At 39.3% G+C, this 24,182-nt stretch overlaps 1 long non-coding RNA gene across 4 annotated transcripts in view; it reads right to left on the bottom strand.

Annotated features, from left to right (window-relative positions):
* Positions 1-24,182, bottom strand: part of LOC115934313 (uncharacterized) — a 415,675-nt gene that overhangs the window by 280,009 nt on the left and 111,484 nt on the right. For 3 of the 4 annotated variants that reach the window (XR_010133495.1, XR_010133494.1, XR_010133497.1), the window contains 2 exons: positions 15,551-15,666; positions 6,581-6,661 (listed from right to left, as the gene is read on the bottom strand). This is a non-coding gene — a long non-coding RNA (uncharacterized lncRNA). The remainder of the gene's footprint in view (positions 1-6,580; positions 6,662-15,550; positions 15,667-24,182) is intronic. The other variant, XR_010133496.1, reaches the window with a different exon arrangement.

Here is a 24,182-nt window from a genome sequence, read left to right as displayed (position 1 = left end):
TGAACCCTGATGGATGAGACCCCATCAGTTTCTGTTAAGAACTAACATAACAGCAAAACTCTGGGTTTCATAATAATGAACTCAAAAGGAATATATAATCTAGAAGACAGGTTTTACTGGAAAAATGTGAGTATTTTTAGGAACCATACAGGAACAAATGGTCATCAAAGGAGACCCAAGACCCAAAAATTTCAGATCAAGATGACTGCACGAGATGTGGCCACTTCCATCCCATATTTATGAAATAATTCCACAGATTGTTATGCTGTAATCTGCATTCTTTTATTTTCTTTGTTTCCTAGCCACCTTCTTTCCTCTTTTGCTCATCTAAAGTTATCTTTTACTATGTTTTTTTTTTTTTTTTTTTTTTTTTTTGTGATGGAGTCCCACTCTGTCACCCAGGCTGGAGTGCAGTGGCGCAATCTCAGCTCACTGCAAGCTCCGCCTCCCAGGTTCACGCCATTCTCTTGCCTCAGCCTACCGAGTAGCTGGGACTACAGGCGCCCACCACCACACCCGGCTAATTTTTTGTATTTTTAGTAGAGACGGGGTTTCACCGTGTTAGTCAGGATGGTCTCGATCTCCTGACCTCGTGATCCGCCTGCCTCAGCCTCTCAAAGTGCTGGGATTACAGGCATGAGTCACCGCGCCCAGCCTACTATGTTACTTCTATACTATCTTTAGGGCTGCTATTCTTAATGTTGCTTTTCACATGCTTAGTCATTTTATGGTATAAGTCCAATATGTGACTACAACTTACTCATTAGCTGGAAAATCAACGTGGAGTTTGCACATTTTCACTTGAGAGTCATCTAGCTTCCCTTGGTACCAGTTCCCTGTAGTGAATCAGTTAGTTTCTTGGGTAACTGGATTCAACCCTTAGGTTATTTTTTTTTAAGCTAGAAAATGCACAACAGGTCAGCCAGATGGTAATCTTACCCACAGCATCACATCATACCTAGAAAAGAAGATTCCTGTCTCCACCAAAAGAATATTCTAGAACCTTTTGAGGGTAAAACCTTTTATATCCAAATGTTCACAGAAATAGTAATTAAAAGAAAACTAGAAAACAGATGGTATGTATTTGGAGGCTGTATCATTTTCACATATCATATAAATAAACATACTTCACTTTTGCTTTATATCTACCAAATAATTTCAACAATACAAGTGTCATTGCCTGGTGAAACATCATTCTTGAAGAGGAGCACCAAACATTAAAACACTATTTGATAACCACATGGGAGTATTTGATAACCACATACGGACCAAAATCAAATCACTGGGTAGTCCCCAGTCACTGGTATTGGATTTATTGAACAAAAATCAATAGGCTCCTACTAAAAATTAAATAAGGATTGTTATCTTGGTAAATGGATTCCTACCTTTAGCATGATCTCTGACATCACCTAGAGTCCATTTTGCCCCATGAATTTCCCCTCAAGAAAAAAGAGATCATTAGAAAACTTAATTTAAGAAGAAGAAAAACTGAACCTAACTATTCAGGGAGATTTCTGTATTAATTCCTTGTCTCCTCAAACCTCTTCTCTTGATGCTTTACAAAAGGACTAGAAAGCAGGCAGAATCCTACAGGCCATAGTTCAAGGGAGAGAGTTAAACAATGACACCAAGTCTATAGAATTCCTTACATGAGAGATTCATGAAATCGGACAGGCAGTTATTCAGAACAGAGACACTGTAGACCAGGATCCCCAGTCCCCAGGCCGTGGACCAGCACTGGTCCGTGGCCTGTTAGGAACCAGGCCACACAGCAGGAGGTGAACAGCAGGCAAGGGGGCATTACCACCTGAGCTCCACCTCCTCCAGCAGCATTAGATTCTCATAGGAGCGCAAACCCTATTGTGAAACTGTGCATGTGAGGGATCTAGGTTGCACACGCCTTATGAGAATCTAATGCCTGATGATCCGAGGTGGAACAAATTCATCCCGAAATCATCCCTCACTACCGCTGTCCATGGAAAAACTGTCTTCCACGAAACCAGTGCCTGGTGCCAAAAAGGTTGGGGATCATTGCTCTAGACAGAATGTCAAGCTACAAAGGGTGAACATATGCTGTTTTAGGTTAAGAATGTTGTGCTCACATCCCAGTAGATTTCTCTGGAATCTTTAAAAAAAATCTGAGAAGCAACCAAAGAAATCATAAACTTGATTAATTTGGCTAATAATCACATATAGTATTTGTTTTATCATTACCTTACTATTCCAAGAAACTACAGCCCAGTAAGATAAAAGTTGCAAATTACTAATCTTCCCAGGAACTTTCCAAGAACCCCATTAAATTAATATCGCATTGTTCAACTCTTCCATACATAGTATGAAATTATAGTTTACCTCCCAAGACTCTGAATTTCCTCACCTCAATGCCCTAGCCTTGCTGTTTACACCCACCTTACTCAACCTTGATCAAGCAAGCCTCCACAATGAAAACTCACCTCATACTAGACCCCAAACCTCCTAAGAATCCCAACTTTGCCATCCTCATTCCAAGGCTAGTAAGACTCTGTCAAGGCAGTTCTTTTCCTTACGATGGTAAGAATAAACTCAGCTTTTATAAACAACAGATTGTTTTGGTGATATTTTTGAAGAGCTAGAATTCAATACTATTAATATTCCAGTTCTTCTAATTTAGTAGATTGCCAAAGGAAGAATATCCACAAAGCCACAGCCTTCTTGAAGTTCGGAGTAGAAGTTATGGGAAGCTTACTTCTAGTACCACCGCCATTTGTAACTGTTTCTTCTACCTTCATTTCTGTCACTTTGTGCAAAGCACTTGGCTTGCTTCATTCTCTCTGCTAACTAATCAAGGGCTTTAAACACCGTTTCCCTCTGATCTTCTTTTCCATGGATAATCACACACTCACACAACTGCTAAACAGGTGTCAGAGGCCTCTTTGATTAGGTCCTTATGCATACCCATTCTTTCTTTCCTATAAATAAAATTTCATTAAATATGGAATACAGAATCTAAAATATGGAATACAAAATCTAAAAATACATTCACTGATAACACCGCTAGCATAAATGAACCAAAAGTATATAGCTATAAGAGAAGATATTAAAAATTCAAATAGTTGGGAAAACACCAGGAGGCTATTCCCATCCATATTGGCTTAGTGCATTTTACTATTTGAGAGTCTTGATTCGAAGGCTACTATGTGCAATTAGATGTATCAGTTTATCCTGGACTCTCTTTTCAGTCATCCACCATAGGTATAACTTCCCTAATGTACAGTTCAAGGTTATAGAGTAGTTTTAATTAGTATTTATTTGTTGTATAAATAGAATCAGCTCGTGATGGAATAACTAGAACTAAAGTATTATTTTAAAAATTATAACGGCTTCTAACTAATTAAGTGAGAATGTATGAAAACCTACTGAAACCCTCTAAATAGAGAGAAAATGAGGAAAAACAATGTTAGAACAGATCAGTTTAAAACCCCACTTATTATTCCAGCAAAAGAGAAAATATAAGAATGCACTCAATAAAACAAAGCATCTCTTTACTTGTTGATGTATTTGTGATTATTCAGTTGCCGCTTACCTTTTACCATATAGATATCTTTAAAGTGTATGGTAAAAGAGGTAGAATGAATAAAGTGGCTAGAACATACATAATTATTGCTAATTGCTATCTTCAAAATTCTAGTTTAAACATGTGTCCAAATAACAGAACAATAATTACATTGTACTTTACTAAATACTCTAATCACAGATTCTCTGCAAAACTTATAGGCCAAAAATGAAAGATAAAATAAAATCTTCTTTGAAAACAGCTACTATTCTCCATCCCAAAAGATAATTCTTCTTTCATTCACACCTTTCAAGTTCAATCATCCTTACTTTTCCAACCTTTCCAAGCTCTATCCTAGGAAGTCTGAAAATCAGAAAAATACTAATCAGTCCCCTAATGGGATAATTAATGAAAATTAAAATATTTTATTTGAGTTTGAGGATACCAAGACCTATAACTTTCCATTAATGTACCTTAGTTTCTTACCAGCACTTGTCTTGGGTCATTAATATAACGTATGTATGTTTTAAATTTTTATGAATACCTACATAAACCTAGTGAATAAGCAAAGATTATGGAGAAAGGTAACATATTTGATGCTGCTGCTGCTGCTACTGCTACCGCAGCTATCATTTGGAAAAAAAAAAAAACTTTCCACAACGTAACTGCTCATTAATAAGGGGATTATTAGCCATGAGTGGTAGCTCACACCTATAATCCCAGCACTTTGGGAGGCCAAGGTGCCCTCGCACCTCACTCAAGGCCAAGAGTGCAGCAGGACCCTGTCTCTACAAACAATGCAAAAATGCCAGGCACAGTGGTGAGCACCTGTAGTCAAGCAACTTGGAAACAGGTAGATCACCTGAGCCCAGGAGTGTAAGGCTGCAGTGAGCTATGATCACACCACTGCACTCCAGCCTGGATGACAGAGCAAGACTCTGTCTCTTAAAAAAAGGGTTGCTGGGGGGAGGCAATTATTGAATGAAATATAGAACACATGCAGCTGTAAAAAGAAATGAGACCAATCTCTACATATTATTGTTCAGTGATCTCCAGGATACATTTAGTTTTTACAAAGAGTAGGGGAGAAATTTTATATAGTATACTATGGTTAATATAAGAAGGATAAAAATATATACACATCTTTGCTAATAACAATAAATGAAGGATTAAATCGTAAATGTTTTTAAATAAATCCTTGGAATGAGGAAATTGAGTTAAGGAGATAGAGAATCTAAACATCTTTGAATACTTTGTTTTATAGATTTTACTCTCAAACCACATTTATAAATATCTTACATAATCATAAAATTAAACTACATTTCTTAAAAAAATATCTCATTTATCTAAAAATAAAATGAAAGAAATATAAAAGTGTATCCAGTTTGTGGCAAAACCACACAAGGATGAACTACTCCAAATAAACCTAAAATACAATAAAATGTCATCCGTGAGAAGGACCCTAAGGACAAAAATTATGCAAAATCAAAAAAAAACTTATACTTTCTCAATAATAATTTTGTTGCTGGTATTGTTGGTATTGTTTATTCTGAAATTACTGTGTATATATTGTGGCATAAAGGAAATGGGTAACTAAATTAATGTTATTAAAACTCCAGGTTTTCATCATAAAAACAAAAGTTAAAATCAAAGACAATTCCATTGCCTGACTTTAAGTTCAATGTATCAAGATAAATTTATGATCTAGTTTATCTTTTAAAAAAATCTATTTCTAGTTGTGTTTTTATCAAGCTAGAACAATTACCAACCCAATAGCAATGATCACCCCAAGTGTCCAGATATGTTCTTGAAATAGACTACTAACTGGAATCAGGGCTTCTTGGACAAATGGCTAATTTTAGACATGAGACAGGCCATGTATAAGATGACCCTGGAACAATGTAGATGAAGTCAGGACACTGATATTCACAGGATCATATGAAGAGCACTCAAAAGAAATAGGTTCTCTCTGGCCAAGGTTAGATCAATTTGAGCATCAATAAGAATAATTACAACGAATTAAAATACAAAATATGACTTCATAACAAAAAAAATCTCCTTGGGTCACCTTTGGAGAATACTAGGGAATCAACTCATTATTTGATAACTGATAAATATGGGGGAAAATTAAACTACTTTTCTGCCTGTATTGTATGAACTGAATCTCATGGCAACAATTCAGTTGATAAGAGGAAGTTTCTCTTTATAAAAATATTTTAATTAATGAAAAAATTATAAAATAAGATTATTTTTTAGCCATTAATAAATTAATGAGTCAAGAGCTATATTATCCACTATGGTAATCATTAGCCACATGTGACTATTTAAATTAAAAGTAATTAAAAGTTTTTAAATAAAAAGCCAATTTCTCAGCCACACTAGCCACAATTCAAGTGCTTAGTAGCCATGTGTGGCTAGTGGCTACCATATTAGATAGAACAGATATAGAATATTTCCATCACCATAGAAATTTCTGTTAGCGAATGCTGCTCTAGAGAGTCTGGAGTAGATGATGAACTTCAATTGCTGCCAAACTTTGAGTGATGAAAGTGCATAACAGCTTCTTGCAAAAAAAAAAAAATCAAACCTGAATAAACTTAAGCCTCTGGATCTAACTACCAATTTACAAGAAATACAAGGGACAGACGAATGTCTTATACGATGCCATGGGGATCCAGGCAGCAAATTCCAGATTGTGGCACATTATATAAGACACAATACAGAACACAAATGATGCAGTTTTAGCAACAAAAAAAAATGCAAGAAAAAAGTTATATTCCCTAAATCTATTTTAAAAATAAAAATAATTATATTTTTTAAAAGAAAAAATTGATAGAGGAAGAATTTACAATTCCATGAGATTTAAGAAACATATCAAACAATTATAATCTATAGCTCTTATTAAAAGCCTGTTTCTAACAAGCTATAAAATAAATAATGACAAAATTTAAAACAATTGTGGAAACATAAACACTGACTAGATAATTGATAAAAAAAAAACTATTAGGCATAATAATGATATTATGAGGATATTTTAAGCATCCTTACCTTTTGGGTACTTATTGAAATATTTGCAGATGAAGTGATACAATGCTTGGACTTTGCTTCAAAACAACCTGGATGTGAGACCTTGGGGAAGTAATAAATGAAACAAGATTAGTTATGACTTGTTTGTTGGAGCTAGATAATGGGACATGGAAGTTCCCATTATATGTATGTATATGTAAAGAATTATATTATTCTGTACATTTTGTATATGTTTGAAATTTTCTGTAGTAAATAAAACTTTCATTGTAACAATCAGTTACAATCCATTGTCATATAAATCTGTTAATGGCAGATGAACTAGCCAGAATATTTAACCATTCTTTATGTGTGATGAAACAATGTATATCTCAAATACTGCTAAAGCTCATTACAACACAAATGTCCATTGTAGAATGCTTAAGTTTTATATAAGTTTTTTTTGTCCAAATAACAAATTAAAATGTTCATCTTAATTAGAACATTCCTCATTTCAAGGGAAAACAGTCAGACATCACTCTTAATATGACACCAGTAGGGGGAGATAGATGCTGGATTTCCTCTGGGAATATTTTTTTAAGAAATAATATATGTTTAATCTGACAGTCTGAATGATTTTAGGGGGAAGGACACTCCCCTGCTGTGTTTTCAATATGAAGTATGTCTCCATGCTTCATTTTCCAGCCTTTCATTTCCAAGAAAGGAATTCTTTGCTCTGAATCATTACAATCCATTTTCCATTCCAAATATATGGTCAAATTAAAATAATAACACTGTCCAAATTGTTCCTCTGCTTGTCTCTTATCATAGCTCCTTAATGGACTTTCTAAAAAACATTCAAGTATTAACCCCTAAAAAGTTAACCCCTCTTAATCTCCCAGGTATGATGCTAATTTAGCATTTGGCTTAAGCTTAAATGCCATTCATTTATACAACTATTTCTTGAATATCTACCATGTGCAAAGCACTATGGTCAGGGCTACAGTTATCATGAAGAATAAGAACTAGTTCCTAACCTCAAGTAGCTTATAGTTTATTAGAGAACATAGCATAAAGTAGGACAGGACAGGACAGGACAGGACAGGACAGGACAGGACAGGACAGGATAGGATAGGAGATACCCATGGTAAAATGGGAGCCCCTGGAAGGGCAGCTAACCCATCCCTGGAGAAAGACTTCCCAAGTGGAATATACAACTATGTCTTTAATTCATTCTTTAATTTCTTTACTCAACATATACTCATTTTATCCACTCAAACACATATTGAGCACCTTTTTTGAACAAGATATGGTGTTTTGTTGATTCATATCACCATAAAGTCTTCTTGCTCAAGGTATACTATCTGATAGAGCATGCCTACCTGTAGTGATGAACAGTTCTAAACACTTCTTTATTTTGTAAAGTTGGCATTTTCAATATAAATTTCTCTTTCCACTGGAAAACACCAATGATATTCAAATAGTACTTCAATGTATTTTGTACTAGTTTTTGAAAAATATTTTAAGTTATATCCTTATATGAAGCTAAATAGAAGCTAGTTATACTTTTTCCTTAATGCTTACACAATTTCTTATGCTCTTTAACCAATTTATTTAAAGTATTTTTGTTGTCAAGACCAGAACACCACAGAAGAGACTTATCTTATGGTGCTCCCACTTCACTAAGCCTGAGGTCATTTACATGGTCCTTTCACGACCAGTAAGGGGAAAATTCCTCTTCCTGGACTTATACCTTTTGAGTTATGGCCTTTCATCTCTTCCTGGTCTTCCCAGTGTCATCCCCTCCTTCACCCCAGCCACAGTCCAACACATCAAGTTTGCTAAATGTAAACATAAACTTTCTATCTTATGAGATCTGTCACAGAATTGTCCCAACTTGTCAACAGTCTTGGGTATTTAAAAAGTTCCACAAGGGGCTCCCTTGCACCACTTTTATTTTGTATCCGAAAGAGGCTTCACTTCTTAGAATTCTGACCTAGTCTCACCTCCCTCCTTCCCCAGGTCTAGGTTGATACTCACTCTGAGATTCCAGGATGTGTAAGGGATCTTTACCTGCATAACCCCAGACCTTCTATTTCACTTCAGGTCAAAAGAGTGGCAGAGCAACTGGATGCCTCCTCAGCCACCACCTCAGCTGGCATCTTCCTGAGGTGTCCTTTCAAGAAGTTTCTGATGAGTCTTTAGTTCTCTACCAGGCATTAAGCCTTATATTGAGTTTTCTTTTCTCCAGTGTGCTTTCTGGATTCTGATTTCCCCAGGCTCCTCTCCCTGTTTTCTGTTTATAGTCCACGCTTGCTCTGGAGGTACTGCAGCCCTTCCACTGTGGATTATCTCTATCAGGTTCTTTCATGCCTCTCCTCTCCAAATGTCATGTACATGCCCTCTTATCTTCCCACAATTCTGTCCTCTGAACTCTGGACCTGGAGGTTTCCATCTCTGATACACGACCTCTGACTTACATCCCAGATAATCCTTCCCCTGCAAAGTTCCAGTAGCTATCTGATGACAAAAGGGGGTGGTTTTCTTTCCCAAAGACCATGCCCCTGACCTTTCCCCTTTCTTCCTTCTGGCCTTTCATCATACCCAGAGCATCTACTGGGAGCTGAATGCACAGTTTTTCCAAGTGGACCACTATTTTTACTACAATAAAAAAGGACTTTTAAGATAAAAACTGTATCCTAAAATGATGAGTGGAGTTACAAGGATATAATGTTCTGTTACTTGGCTTTTTGAGGGTTGAGCATCAGCCTCCTCCAAGCCCTCTCTGGGTTAATATCATTTCTTATCACAGGCAACTCTCCTAACCCTGACCCTTGGGGGCATCTATCTTCACTGGTTTCTTCTATTTTCACTTATTGCTGCAGATTGAGTTCTCAATCCACTCCCTGGAACTGTTTGGGTCCTCTGCCTTGGCCTTACCGTCACTTGCTCAGCTTCTATCATAACTGCCTTTCGATCATATGCCCCCAGCATCTCAGGAGCATCCCACATTTATTGGTTCATTCTTAGTTACTCTAATGTTCTTGGCTCTTCTTTTCAATAGAGGTCTTCCTTTTATTTCCCCAGGATATTCTTCACTTTACATCAGTTCATGTTGGTGCCTCTTCTCCCTCCCTCTCTCTCTTCCCCTCCTCATCCTTCCCCCTCCGAAATTTTATTTTTCCTAAAGCTCCAAGCTTATTTGCAACTCTGCTGCCAGCATCCCTAACCTCTTAGGTGAAAAATCATGAGGGTCAAATCAGGCACATTAGTTTGGTGAACTTTCAAACATCCCACTGTCTGGAATTTTGATCAGGGATCTGACTTTACTAACGTTGTTGTTTTGACCTTAATTACATGTGCACTTTCAAGATTCTGTTTCCATTTTATCACATCTAGTTCGAAAATCACAATGTTTTGGAGGGAAGCATATTTTGATGAATTTTATATTATTTTATTTAGAATCCCTTTGCTGTCTTCTCATTGTTGTGATCTGAGTACCTGATGTAAAAATCGTGCAGTAGTGTGTGTTCATTTGGAATGAATGAGGAAAAAATCTGGAGTGAATTACCTAAAGGGTCTAAGTCAGCTATATGACCTAGGTTGCACATCAGAACCACCTGTGGAACCTTCATAGAGTGAAAAAGATATGCCTCTCCCTCCCCTGAGCAATTCTGATTCAGGAACTTGATGGGAAACTCAGAACTACTCATCTACATGATTCTTGAGATAGTGACATCTATAGCCACAAGGAAGGTACGGTGCCTGGAACTTCATCTCTGTGAACTAATATAAGTAATAAACTTGGCCTTCTGTGATTTCACCTTGCCTTCTTTGCTTCTCTTCATAGAACCAAACTTTATATGATTTCCTCACTCTTAAGAACCCCATCTGGATGTTCTAAAGTAACAACAAAAATAATTGTTTAGATGGACTGATATAGTTTAGCTGTGTCCCCACCCAAATCTCATCTTGAATTATAGTTTACATAATCCCCATGTGTCATGGAAGGGGTCCCGAGGGAGGTAACTTAATCATAGGGGTGGTTACCCTCATGCTTGTCATGCTGTTCTCCTGATAGTGAGTGAGTTCTCATGAGATCTGATGGTTTTAAAAGGGACTTCCCCCTTCACTCAGCACTCATTCTTTCTCCTGCTACCCTGTGAAGAGGTGCCTTCTGCCATAATTCTAAGTTTCCTGAGGCCTCCCCAGCCATGCAGAACTGTGAGTCAATTAAACCTCTTTCCTTTATTAACTACCTAGTCTTGAGCAGTTCTTTATAGCAGTGTGAGAACAGACTAATACAGTAAATTGGTACCACAGATAGTGAAGTGCTGTTATAAAGATACCCAAAAATGTGGAAGCAACTTTGGAACTGGGTAAGAGGCAGAGGATGGGACAGTTTGGAGGGCTCAGAAGAAGACAGAAAAATGTGGGAAAATAGGGAACTTCCTAGAGACTTGGAGGGCTCAGAAGACAGGAAGATGTAGGAAAGTTTGGAACTTCCTAGAGACTTGTTGAATGGCTTTAACCAAAATGCTGACAGTAATATGGACAATAAAGTCCAGGCTGAGGTGGTCTCAAATGGAGATGAGGAACTTGTTGGAAACTGGAGCTAAGGTAACTCTTGTTATGCCTTAGCAAAGAGACTGGCAGCATTTTGCCTCTGCCCTAGAGATGTGTGGAACTTTGAGATTGAGAGAGATGATTTAGGGCATCTGGCAGAAGAAATTTCTAAGTGGCAAAGCATTCAAGAGGAAGCAGAGCATAGAAGTTTGGAAAATTTGCAGTCTGATGATGCAATCAAAAAAAAAATTTTTCTGGGGAGAAATTCAAGCCTGTTGCAGAAATGTGCATAAGTAACAAGGAGCTGAATGTTAAGACAATGGAGAAAACGTCTCCAGGGCATGTCAGGGACCTTCATGGCAGCCCCTCCCATCACAGGCCCAGAGGCCTAGGAGAAAAAAATGGTTTCATGGGCCAGGCCCAGGGCCCCCCTGCTGTGTGCAGCCTAGGGACTTGATGCCTTGCATCCTGGCTGCTTCAGTACCAGCTGTGGCTAAAAGGGGTCAAGGTATAGCTCAGGCTGTGGCTTCAGAAGGTGCAAGCCCCAAGCCTTGGCAGCTTCCACATGGTGTTGAGCCTGCAGGTGCACAGAAGTCAAGAATTGAGGTTTGGGAATCCCACCTAGATTCCAGAAGATGTATGGAAACACCTGGATGTCCAGACAGATGTTTGCTGCAGGGATGGAGCCCTCATGGAGAACCTCTGCTAGAGCAGTGTGGAAAGAAAATGTGAGGTTGGAGCCCCCACACACAGTCCCCACTGGGCCACTGCCTAGTGGAGCTGTGACAAGAGAGACACTGTCCTCCAGACCCCAGACTGGTAGATCCACCAACAGCTTACAGCATGTACCTGGAAAAGCCATAGGCAATCATTGCCAGCCTGTGGAAGCAGCTGGAAGGAAGGCTGTACCCTGTAAAGCCACAGGAGCAGAGCTGCCCAAGGCCATGAGAGCCCACCTCTTGTATCGGCATGCCCTAGATATGAGACATGGAGTCAAAGGAGGTCATTTTGGAATTTTAAGGCTTAATGACTGCCCTGTTGGATTTTGGAATTGCATGGGACCTGTAGCCCCTTTGTTTTGGACAATTTCTCCCATTTGGAATGGGTGTATTTACCCAGTGCCTGTACCCCATTGTATCTAGGAAGTAACTAACTTGCTCCTAATTTTACAGGCTCATAGGTGGAAGGGACTTGCCTTGTCTTAGATGAGACTTTGGACTTGGACTTTTGAGTTAATGCTGGAATACTTTGGGGGACTGTTGGAAAGGCATGATTGTGTTTTGAAATATGAGGACATGAGATTTGAGAGAAGCCAAGGGCAGAATTGTATGGTTTGGCTGTGTTCCCACCCAAATCTCATCTTGAATTGTAGTTCCCATAATCCCCACGTGTCATGGGAGGGACCCAGTGGGAGGTAATTTAACCATCATGCTGCTCATGCTGTTCTCATGATAGTGAGTGAGTTCTCACAAGATCTGATGAGAAGGTTTTATAAGAAGCTTCCCCCTTCGCTCAGCACTCATTCTCTTTCCTGCCACCCTGTCAAGAGGTACCTTCTGCCATAATTGTAAGTTTCCTGAGGCCTCCCCAGCCATGTGGAACTGTGAGTCAGTTAAATCTCTTTCTTTTATAAATTATCCAGTCTTGGATATTTCTTCATAGCAACATGAGAACAGACTAATACACAGACATATGAGTAAACAACCCAAAATCTTTTTCCAAAGGAAAAGAAAGAGTGGAGGCATTTTGTCATGCTAATTTATCTGCAATGAGGTATGAGAATTTCTTTCTGCACTCAGGATGGCCCTTTGATTTATTTATCATCTAATACTCTTCATAACATGGGGACATCTGAATCAGGATTGAAAAAAGTATTTGGAGTAAAGAGTCTTTAGAAAGAATGGAAACAAAGTTACCAAAGATCTTACTTGCTCACACATTTATTGAATGACCATGTCTTCTCTAGTGAATGCCAGGTGCTGTTAGGTGACATTTTCTATAATCAAATTTAGTAGCCCTTAATTCTTTTTTTTTTTTTTCTTTTTTTTTTGAGACGGAGTCTCCCTCTGTCACCCAGGCTGGAGTGCAGTGGCCTGATCTCTGCTCACTGCAACCTCCACCTCCCAGGTTCAAGCAATTCTCCTGCCTCAGCTTCCTGAGTAGCTGGGATTACAGACATGTGCTGCCACGCCCAGCTAATTTTTTTTTTTTTTTTTTTTTTTTTTAGTAGAGTATTTTTTTTTGTATTTTTAGTAGAGACAGGGTTTCAGCATGTTGGTCAGGCGGGTCTCGAACTCTTGACCTCATGATCCACCCACCTTGGCCTCCCAAAGTGCTGGGATTACAGGCATGAGCCACCATGCCCAGCCCCCTTAATTCATTTTTAAGAGCCTGAGTTCATGAGAGAAAAGGAGAGGGGGAAGCTAGTTTCTTTATGCTTTCGTCAATCCCATTCTCTCTTTATTCTATACCTTATCATTGCCATTTTATTTTCAATTCTTTTCCATTTCCTTTCATGTCATGTATACAGTCAGCAAGAGGGGAAGAATACCTTTCCTTCTCTGCTAAGAAATAGCAAGGGATCTTGAATAATTTTCCCTCTGATATGTGTTAACCGATCTTGTTCTACCTCTGTTTTTGCTGTTGGATTGCTGTCTGTCAGACACTGCTGATGATTTCTAAGTAATTCATTTGTCCCACAAGTGGGACAAATTATTCCCTAAAATACTTGAGAAAGTGTACAGTAGAGGAGCCTAGAACAACAAATCTGGCTCAATTCTAGCCTCCTGTAATTATCTACATGCCCTGAGGGAAGCCATTTATACCTGAGACTCCATTTACCCCCTCTGTATAACGGACATGAAGACCTACATGTATTATTAGTCCGTTATCACGCTGCTGATAAAGACATATCCGAGACTGGGCAATTTACAAAAGAAAGAACTTTAATTGGACTTACAGTTCCACATGGATGGGGAAGCATCACCATCATGGTGGAAGGCAAGAAGGAGCAAGTCCCATCTTGCATGGATGGCAGAAGTCAAGGAGGAAATGAGGAAGAGGCAAAAGTGGAAACTGCTCAAACCAACAGATCTCATGAGACTTACTCACTACCAGGAGAACAGTATGGGGAAAACTGCCCCCATGATTCAGTTATCTCCCACCGGGTCCCTCCTAAAACATGTGGGAATTATGGCAGTATAATTCAAGATGAGATATGGGTGGGGACACAGAGCCAAACCATACCACCACATAAAGGGTGATGAGTATTATAAGCAATGTCCTTTAAGTGCCTAGTATAGTTCCTATCTTACAGTAGATGGAGATATTATTATTCATTACTGCAATGGTTAATACTGAGTGTCAACTTGATTGGACTGAAGGATACAAAGTATTGATCCTGGGCATGTCTGTGAGGGTGTTGCCAAAGGAGATTAACATTTGAGTCAGTGGGCTGGGAAAGGCAGACCCACCCTTAATCTGGTGAGCACAATCTAATTAGCTGCCAGTGTTGCTAGAATATAAAGCAGGCAGAAAAATGTGAAAAGAGAGCCTGGCCTAACCTCCCAGCCTACATCTTTCTCCCATGCTGGATACTTCCTGCCCTTGAACATCAGACTCCATGTTCTTCAGTTTTGGAACTTGGACTGGCTCTCCTTGCTCCTCAGCTGGCAGACGGCCTATGGTGGGACTTTGTGGTCGTGTGAGTTAATACTAAATAAACTCCCATATATAGATATGGAGTTTATGGCAGACTCCTATATAACCACCACTAACTGCCATTAAGCTTTAAAAATAAAAGAGTTTTGTCAGTAAATATATGAATGGCTTAGAGATGAACACTTCAAATAATCCATTACACAATCTCACCACTCAATATCATACTGTCAAAGAACTCTTATTAAGCAAGAGGACATGTCATGTGAAAGACCCAAGATACACTGAACCATATTACATCAGTACCCTGTTTTGTTTTTACCACTAGACAATTTGTTAGACTGATTTATTTTCTGTTATTACTTTCCATTGTTCCAGGAAAAGGAAAGAAGGAAGAAAGTCTCTTCCTTTGAATGTTAAAGATTTAATTGTGGCTGGGCGCAGTGGCTCACGCTTGCAATCCCAGCACTTTGGGAGAATTAGGTGGGTGGATCACAAGGTCAGAAGTTCGAGACCAGCCTGGCCAACATGATGAAACCCCTTCTCTACTAAAAATACAAAAATTAGCTGGGTGTGGTGGCAGGTGCCTGTAATCCCAGCTACTCGGGAGACTGAGGCAGGAGAATTTGAATCTGGGAGATGGAGGTTGCAGTGAGCCAAGATTGCACCATTGCACATTGCACTCCAGCCTGGGCAACAGGGTGAAACTCCATCTCAAAAAAAAAAAAAAAAAAAAAAAGCATTTAATTGCACTTAATTTTGAACAGAAAGCATGGAGAAAACATCACTTACCTTCTCAAACTCCATTTTGTACACCCCAATTGATTGAGTGGTGCTTTCCCACCCTCATCCACAGATCACAGAGACACAGCTAGGACAGAAGAATTCTCCTCTAACAGCAGATCTGGCTGGGTACAAAAAAAAAAAAAAAAAAAAAAAAAAAAAACAGGAAATGTTCTAAGTAACTTTCATCCATTTATTTCCAAAGTAAATAATCCCACAGAAATGGATAGGAAAAAAATTTAGCCTACATTCTTTTACTTTACAACATAGTTCCAGATATAGTCTTTGGTTTTATTTTCATAACAAGTTACATTCTTAATATGTCACAGTGAATTTCAAGGAAAGCATTATTTGTCATGGTTCCAAATATTAATGCCTCTGATGAAATTGATGTTTCTGTCATTTCTAGTTGTCAGAGTTTCTGTTTCCTCAAGGTCTTCTCTAGCAACAAAATCCCAAAATTCTTTAAGAACATGAAGATGGCTCTTGACACAATTTTTTTGTATTATATTGCATGTTAGATCTACAAAGAGGCTCTTCTCCCTATACTGAGAGAAACTCTTTCTGATTGAGTCCTTGTGTCTTCCAAAGTGGATCACTTTATGGTATCGTTTGTTCTTAATAGTAATGATCAGAATGGTAACACTAAGCAAAGAGCACCTGTAGGGCTGGGCTAATTATTTTACATATTAGTTTATTTAATCCTCCAAACTTCTTGTAAAATAGGTTTTCATTTCTGCATGGCATAAGAGAGGCTTTCAAGGGATTAAGAGGCTGCAAGTCACAATTTGGTAAAATCTGGAACTAGTAAAATCTACATCTCTCCCCAACTCCAAAACTTGTGTTCTTTATGCAGTACTAACCAGAGTAAGAAGGAAAATGTGTAAATAAATTATGCTACTTGACAGTTATAGAACCTAAGCAAATGATAAATGCAAAGTCTACCGGTAGTAAGTCAAGAGCGAAGTCTAGGGGTTGAACCCAAGCAGCCCCAGACATCCAATCCAGAGCCATGTTTGGGTTAACATTCATAATGTTTTGATTTTTATTCAAAATAATTGCCCAATTTAAAACTATGCAGAATTCCCATAAAAAGCAGGACTGAGAACTTCTATTGACAAATCAGAATATCTAGCAACTTGGGCCTCCACATTCCCACATGGTAGCAATAAGTGAAGCAGAGTAGCAGATGCCCCGTCGGACAGGACACTCCACCCATGCACTGCAGCCTACTCTCTGCTGACTTAGCTTGTGTGCCTGAACCCTCAGGGCTTTTGAGTTTGTGACCCTCCTTCTCTCCATGGCATCCAATGTAGTCAGATTAGAAGGGTAAAATGTTCTCAACTTCATAAATATACAGTGTGTCAAAAACTATAAGAAAGAATGTAACTTGTACCTTTTCCTCAATGGTTTCTTCCTGGGGATGACCCAGAGATTGTGAGGGTTTGGAGAACAGCCTAGGGCCTTCAATTAAAATAGTTTTGTCTTTGGTTACTACCGGAATAAACCTGTAAGCAGACAGCTGTTTCATGCCAGCTGAAATTCTAGTCTTGGGTGGGATGGCAGAGGTTTATGACTTCAGATGAGAAACAGGCAGGAACAGATTATATTCTTATGCCAAGTTTCTCTCTTTATTGCCATGGAAGCAAGAAGAGCAATGCAGAACGTGGAAAGCTTTGCTAGAGCAGTGTTTCACTCAGACTTTCTGCAAGACATCAGGAGCTGCTCGAGATTTTGCAAACACATTTATGGGAAAATCATGGCTATAGAAAAGCTCCTAAAATTAAAACAGAGCTGGAAAAGAATAAAGATCATTGCATTTGTCTTTAAACTTAGAAGCAGAACCCCTGGGATTTAGCATTCTATAACAACACTGGAAACATTATTAACATTAATAAATAAACATCTGGATTGACTTGCAGTCTAAATTTAAGTGTCCTAAATATTTTGGCTCAATTATAACTATACTGCTTTTTTCTAAATTCTCAAATGTTTCTTCTGTCCTTAGCTTATATTTCATTTTCTTCTAACTCTTTTAACTCGAATCTTTAAATGGACCTTGTTGTATAAATGTTTAAGCACCAAATGTCTATATAAGGATATGGAATTGATATTGATTTCAGATTTCGTATTTGTACAATCTGGGTTCTTTACATACTTATAGGCTTTTAATAGGAATTATATAATCACACCATTTGTTTATCTTTATTTCATATAATGCTTTCTGTTATATATAATTTCAAGAGTGCCAAAATTTACCAACAAAGTTTTAGTTGAGCTAAAATTAAACCTTCATGCTATTATGAAGCTATCTGTTATTTCCATTTTTAAATATAAAATTAGCCAGAGTTAGCCCAGTTTGGGATAGTATTAGGGAGAACCCATAAAATATGGTGACATAAACCACATTATGCCATAATCATGGCCAAGTTTCACTTGAATTCTCAAATGTATTCAAAAAGCAAGAGTAAAGGTCAGCAAAACACATCTTCACCAAGAAAAGTGCAGTAAAACGAATGCCAAATTAAATGGGCCAGCTACAGAGAATTCTACCCATAAACACAATGCTTATACTTAATCTGTTTCTCACCACCTTCATTTGAGAACGTTGGTCTCAGGTCCCTGGGCTGCTGTTCCTGCCTTGAGCTTTTTTGTCGTTGCAAGCCAAGGGGTTGCTATGCAAAGTCCTAACGCATGGAACCACAGTTAATCATTCACAGGCCTTTTTGCCTGAAGTAAGATGCTTTTCATTTCCCTTGGCTTATGTGAATAATGAAAAAAGAAAACAAACAAAGGAGATAACTGCACAATGTTAAAAGATAATCCCTTAGCATAACTATTGTCTAGAAGGCTGAGCACCGTAGTCAGGCAAAAATCCAGTCTGCATTCAGTGACTACACTGACATTTATTTATAAGAGATTATGCCGTGACAGAGCTTCAAGTCATTTAGAAATGCTCCCATTCCCCAAGGCCTTCGTTATATTTATATGCAGGAGCCCATATTATTTTTCCTGGTGTTATGGCAACAAGGATTTCAGTGTTTACAGAGCTATCAAGTTCTGACAAGCCAAGCCGGGGACTTTGCATCACTGGCTTGCATTAAAATGGAGCGCAGGACCTGGAGAGCTGAGCTGAAGCTCAGCTGTCTGAACAACTAATACCTGAGCAGAAGAGGGTTAGGAAGCAGGCAAACGGTGCTAATCAACTCACAGAGCCACTTTCCCCCAAGGGAATTTGCCCTCATGATCCTGCGGTTTAAGAAATATATTACAAAGTACGCTGAACCTAGGAAGTCATATTAAACTCAAAAGAAAAACAAAACCCAAATTCCTACTATAATTTTGTACTCTGCGTGGATGTTTTAAAGCTGTGTTGAGTATTGTACATTAGAGTCCTTTATTAGGCCTCTGGAGTAGAGAAAGGGGAAATGAAAATGCAGTGGGTGAAGAAAGGGCAGAACAAATACTCTCTCTGTGCCCACCTTTGGTTTTTAACTACACAATGGAGATCAGCCCAGCTTACGTTCACACCTAATTTAACCACTGCCCAGGGCCCAGTAGTTTCTAGCATACTCCAGCTCTGAAGCTAATTACTGCAGGAAGCTGGTTATGAAAATGTCCCAGAAGTATCTGTATCTCACAGACAAAATTATTTTGAGAACTTGCCACCTACTCCACGAAAATAAATATATGGAAGCAGGACCTTGCGCTCCATGGTTTTCTACATTGAAGTTGTTTTCTGGAGTTGGCCCAAACTCCTCCATATTCTCTGACTAGAGACAGAGCTAGAAATCATTTAAAAAAAAAAAAAAAAAAAAAAAAAAGTTCTCCATACATACTCTTTGGACATCTTGGTTCTAGATGGAGCAGGAAATAAAAGCCACAAGCTTAACCTCTGATACAATAAGCCACCACCTTCCAGTTCTAGATTTGGGCCTGGGAAATAATCAAGTCAAAGTAAAATGAAACAAGGAGTTCTAACCACATTTCTTTTTCTTCTTTTTCTTTCTCTCTTTATTTTCTTTCCTTTATATATGTGTGTTCATAAGGGTATTGGTACTTATTTGGTTATAAGAGTGTCACACTGAATTGTAGAATGAACTTCACACACGTCTAAATCCTTTTCAGTTTTTTTGAGATAGGGTCTCCCATTGGCAGTGCGATCTTGGCTCACTGCTGCCTCAACCTCCCAGGCTCAAGTGATCCTCCCATCTCAATCTCCCAGGTAACTAGGATTACAGGCAAATGCCACCATGCCTGGGTAATTTTTTGTATATTTGTTGAGACAGGGTCTCAGTATGTTGCCCAGGCTGGTCTAGAACTCCTGGGTTCAAGTGATATGCCTGCCTCAGCCTGGGATTACAGGCATGAGATACCACACCCAGCTAATTTTTTTTTAATTGAGGTTTTGTTCTGTTTTAAGGATAAATAGCAAGAAATATGCAGATTTCCTAATGCTTAAGGTGAACATTTCAACAAATAATGAACTGAGACTTGCCAGGTACCGTAGACATGTGGAAAAAAGTTTTATTTACACAGTATACACTTTTAAGTCATATAAAATAATTTTTAATGGCAGAAAAGGTAGTAACAATAATTACACTAAATGTCTCTGTATGTCTTTCTTAGTAAACTAGAGCTATATAAGAAAATAGCTAGAAATGGGTGAGTGTGATCTCCTGGATTTTCCCCTTGGAAAAGACCAGTATTGACAGGGCCGCTTCACAAGACTCACTGGGAAGCCTGGGAGAGGCGCAGGTCTTTGTGGCCCAGATTCACACCAAGCCCATTCTCTCATTAGCAACAGTGACCACTGTTTACAATACCTGTTGCTATCAGAGACTTTACCATTTTTTTTCTTAAGAGTTAATCTTGCTCATAGTTTGTCAGGTCTTTTGGGATCCTGGCACACAAACTAGATTATCTGCGGCTGCTCTTCCCAGCAGCCAGAGATTAAAGGATATCATTTAAAGTTGTGCTTTTGGTGTCTTTTTATTTCTTTTGGTCTGCTCACTTCAGTTTACCACACGGCAGCTGCCAAGGCAGCTGATGTTATCATCTTCATCACAATGGTCTTCATCATTATCATCAAGAGAAGAACTTATTACAAACGTAATTTCCCAGTTATCTTTCCTAAGTGCTCTCAAGAAAATTACATAAGCTTGAGTCTGACCACAAACTCCGTAAATTCATCATTCATTCATCATGTATTTTTTAGCCTTTAACTGTGTATGGCACTGTACACTACACTAAGGATACAGTAATATACAAGGTAAACAAGGTCTTCATCCTGATTGAGGTAAAATTCTATGGGGAGACAGTCAAATACAAATAAATCAACAAGTAATACAAATGCTGGTGTCAAATTTGCTAAAAAGGAAATTAAGACATTATGATGAGAATGATATAGACTATCTTTAGATATTGAGTGCTTAAAAACTTCTTCCCTGAATGACATTTAAGAAGGGACTTGTTGGGTAAGAAAACGGTTCTGAATTAATAAACTAAAAGCAGAGAAAAATCCAAGATGGCCGAATAGGAACAGCTCCGGTCTACAGCTCCCAGCGTGAGCGACGCAGAAGACGGGTGATTTCTGCATTTCCATCTGAGGTACCGGGTTCATCTCACTAGGGAGTGCCAGACAGTGGGCGCAGGTCAGTGGGTGCGCGCACCGTGCGCGAGCCGAAGCAGGGCGAGGCATTGCCTCACCTGGGAAGCGCAAGGGGTCAGGGAGTTCCCTTTCCCAGTCAAAGAAAGGGGTAACGGACGCACCTGGAAAATCGGGTCACTCCTACCCGAATATTGCGCTTTTCAGACCGGCTTAAAAAACGGCGCACCACGAGACTATATCCCACACCTGACTTGGAGGGTCCTACGCCCACGGAGTCTCGCTGATTGCTACCACAGCAGTCTGAGATCAAACTGCAAGGCGGCAGCGAGGCTGGGGGAGGGGCGCCCGCCATTGCCCAGGCTTGCTTAGGTAAACAAAGCAGCCGGGAAGCTCGAACTGGGTGGAGCCCACCACAGCTCAAGGAGGCTTGCCTGCCTCTGTAGGCTCCACCTCTGGGGGCAGGGCACAGACAAACAAAAAGACAGCAGTAACCTCTGCAGACTTAAATGTCCCTGTCTGACAGCTTTGAAGAGAGCAGTGGTTCTCCCAGCACGCAGCTGGAGATCTGAGAACGGGCAGACTGCCTCCTCAAGTGGGTGCCTGACCCCTAACCCCCGAGCAGCCTAACTGGGAGGCACCCCCCAGCAGGGGCACACTGACACCTCACACGGCAGGGTATTCCAACAGACCTGCAGCTGAGGGTCCTGTCTGTTAGAAGGAAAACTAACAAACAGAAAGGACATCCACACCGAAAACCCATCTGTACATCACCATCATCAAAGACCAAAAGTAGATAAAACCACAAAGATGGGGAAAAAACAGAACAGAAAAACTGGAAACTCTAAAACGCAGAGCACCTCTCCTCCTCCAAAGGAACGCAGTTCCTCACCAGCAACGGAACAAAGCTGGATGGAGAATGATTTTGACGAGCTGAGAGAAGAAGGCTTCAGACGATCAAATTACTCTGAGCTACGGGAGGACATTCAAACCAAAGGCAAAGAAGTTGAAAACTTTGAAAAAAATTTAGAAGAATGTATAACTAGAATAACCAATACAGAGAAGTGCTTAAAGGAGCTGATGGAGCTGAAAACCAAGGCTCGAGAACTACGTGAAGAATGCAGAAGCCTCAGGAGCCGATGCGATCAACTGGAAGAAAGGGTATCAGCAATGGAAGATGAAATGAATGAAATGAAGCGAGAAGGGAAGTCTAGAGAAAAAAGAATAAAAAGAAATGAGCAAAGCCTCCAAGAAATATGGGACTATGTGAAAAGACCAAATCTACGTCTGATTGGTGTACCGGAAAGTGATGCGGAGAATGGAACCAAGTTGGAAAACACTCTGCAGGATATTATCCAGGAGAACTTCCCCAATCTAGCAAGGCAGGCCAACATTCAGATTCAGGAAATACAGAGAACACCACAAAGATACTCCTCGAGAAGAGCAACTCCAAGACACATAATTGTCAGATTCACCAAAGTTGAAATGAAGGAAAAAATGTTAAGGGCAGCCAGAGAGAAAGGTCGGGTTACCCTCAAAGGGAAGCCCATCAGACTAACAGCGGATTTCTCAGCAGAAACCCTACAAGCCAGAAGAGAGTGGGGGCCAATATTCAACATTCTTAAAGAAAAGAATTTTCAACCCAGAATTTCATATCCAGCCAAACTAAGCTTCATAAGTGAAGGAGGAATAAAATACTTTACAGACAAGCAAATGCTGAGAGATTTTGTCACCACCAGGCCTGCCCTAAAAGAGCTCCTGAAGGAAGCGCTAAACATGGAAAGGAACAACCGGTACCAGCCGCTGCAAAATCATGACAAAATGTAAAGACCATTGAGACTAGGAAGAAACTGCATCAACTAATGAGCAAAATCACCAGCTAACATCATAATGACAGGATCAAATTCACACATAACAATATTAACTTTAAATGTAAATGGACTAAATTCTCCAATTAAAAGACACAGACTGGCAAGTTGGATAAAGAGTCAAGACCCATCAGTGTGCTGTATTCAGGAAACCCATCTCACGTGCAGAGACACACATAGGCTCAAAATAAAAGGATGGAGGAAGATCTACCAAGCAAATGGAAAACAAAAAAAGGCAGGGGTTGCAATCCTAGTCTCTGATAAAACAGACTTTAAACCAACAAAGATCAAAAGAGACAAAGAAGGCCATTACATAATGGTAAAGGGATCAATTCAACAAGAGGAGCTAACTATCCTAAATATATATGCACCCAATACAGGAGCACCCAGATTCATAAAGCAAGTCCTGAGTGACCTACAAAGAGACTTAGACTCCCACACATTAATAATGGGAGACTTTAACACCCCACTGTCAACATTAGACAGATCAACGAGACAGAAAGTCAACAAGGATACCCAGGAATTGAACTCAGCTCTGCACCAAGCGGACCTAATAGACATCTACAGAACTCTCCACCCCAAATCAACAGAATATACATTTTTTTCAGCACCACACCACACCTATTCCAAAATTGACCACATAGTTGGAAGTAAAGCTCTCCTCAGCAAATGTAAAAGAACAGAAATTATAACAAACTATCTCTCAGACCACAGTGCAATCAAACTAGAACTCAGGATTAAAAATCTCACTCAAAGCCACTCAACTACATGGAAACTGAACAACCTGCTCCTGAATGACTACTGGGTACATAACGAAATGAAGGCAGAAATAAAGATGTTCTTTGAAGCCAACGAGAACAAAGACACAACATACCAGAATCTCTGGGATGCATTCAAAGCAGTGTGTAGAGGGAAATTTATAGCACTAAATGCCCACAAGAGAAAGCAGGAAAGATCCAAAATTGACACCCTAACATCACAATTAAAAGAACTAGAAAAGCAAGAGCAAACACATTCAAAAGCTAGCAGAAGGCAAGAAATAACTAAAATCAGAGCAGAACTGAAGGAAATAGAGACACAAAAAACCCTTCAAAAAATCAATGAATCCAGGAGCTGGTTTTTTGAAAGGATCAACAAAATTGATAGACCGCTAGCAAGACTAATA

This window comes from Gorilla gorilla, chromosome 3 (assembly GCF_029281585.2).
Source record: "Gorilla gorilla gorilla isolate KB3781 chromosome 3, NHGRI_mGorGor1-v2.1_pri, whole genome shotgun sequence".
Taxonomy (NCBI): Eukaryota; Metazoa; Chordata; class Mammalia; order Primates; family Hominidae; genus Gorilla; species Gorilla gorilla.
This window is presented reverse-complemented; position numbering and strand designations above follow the sequence as displayed.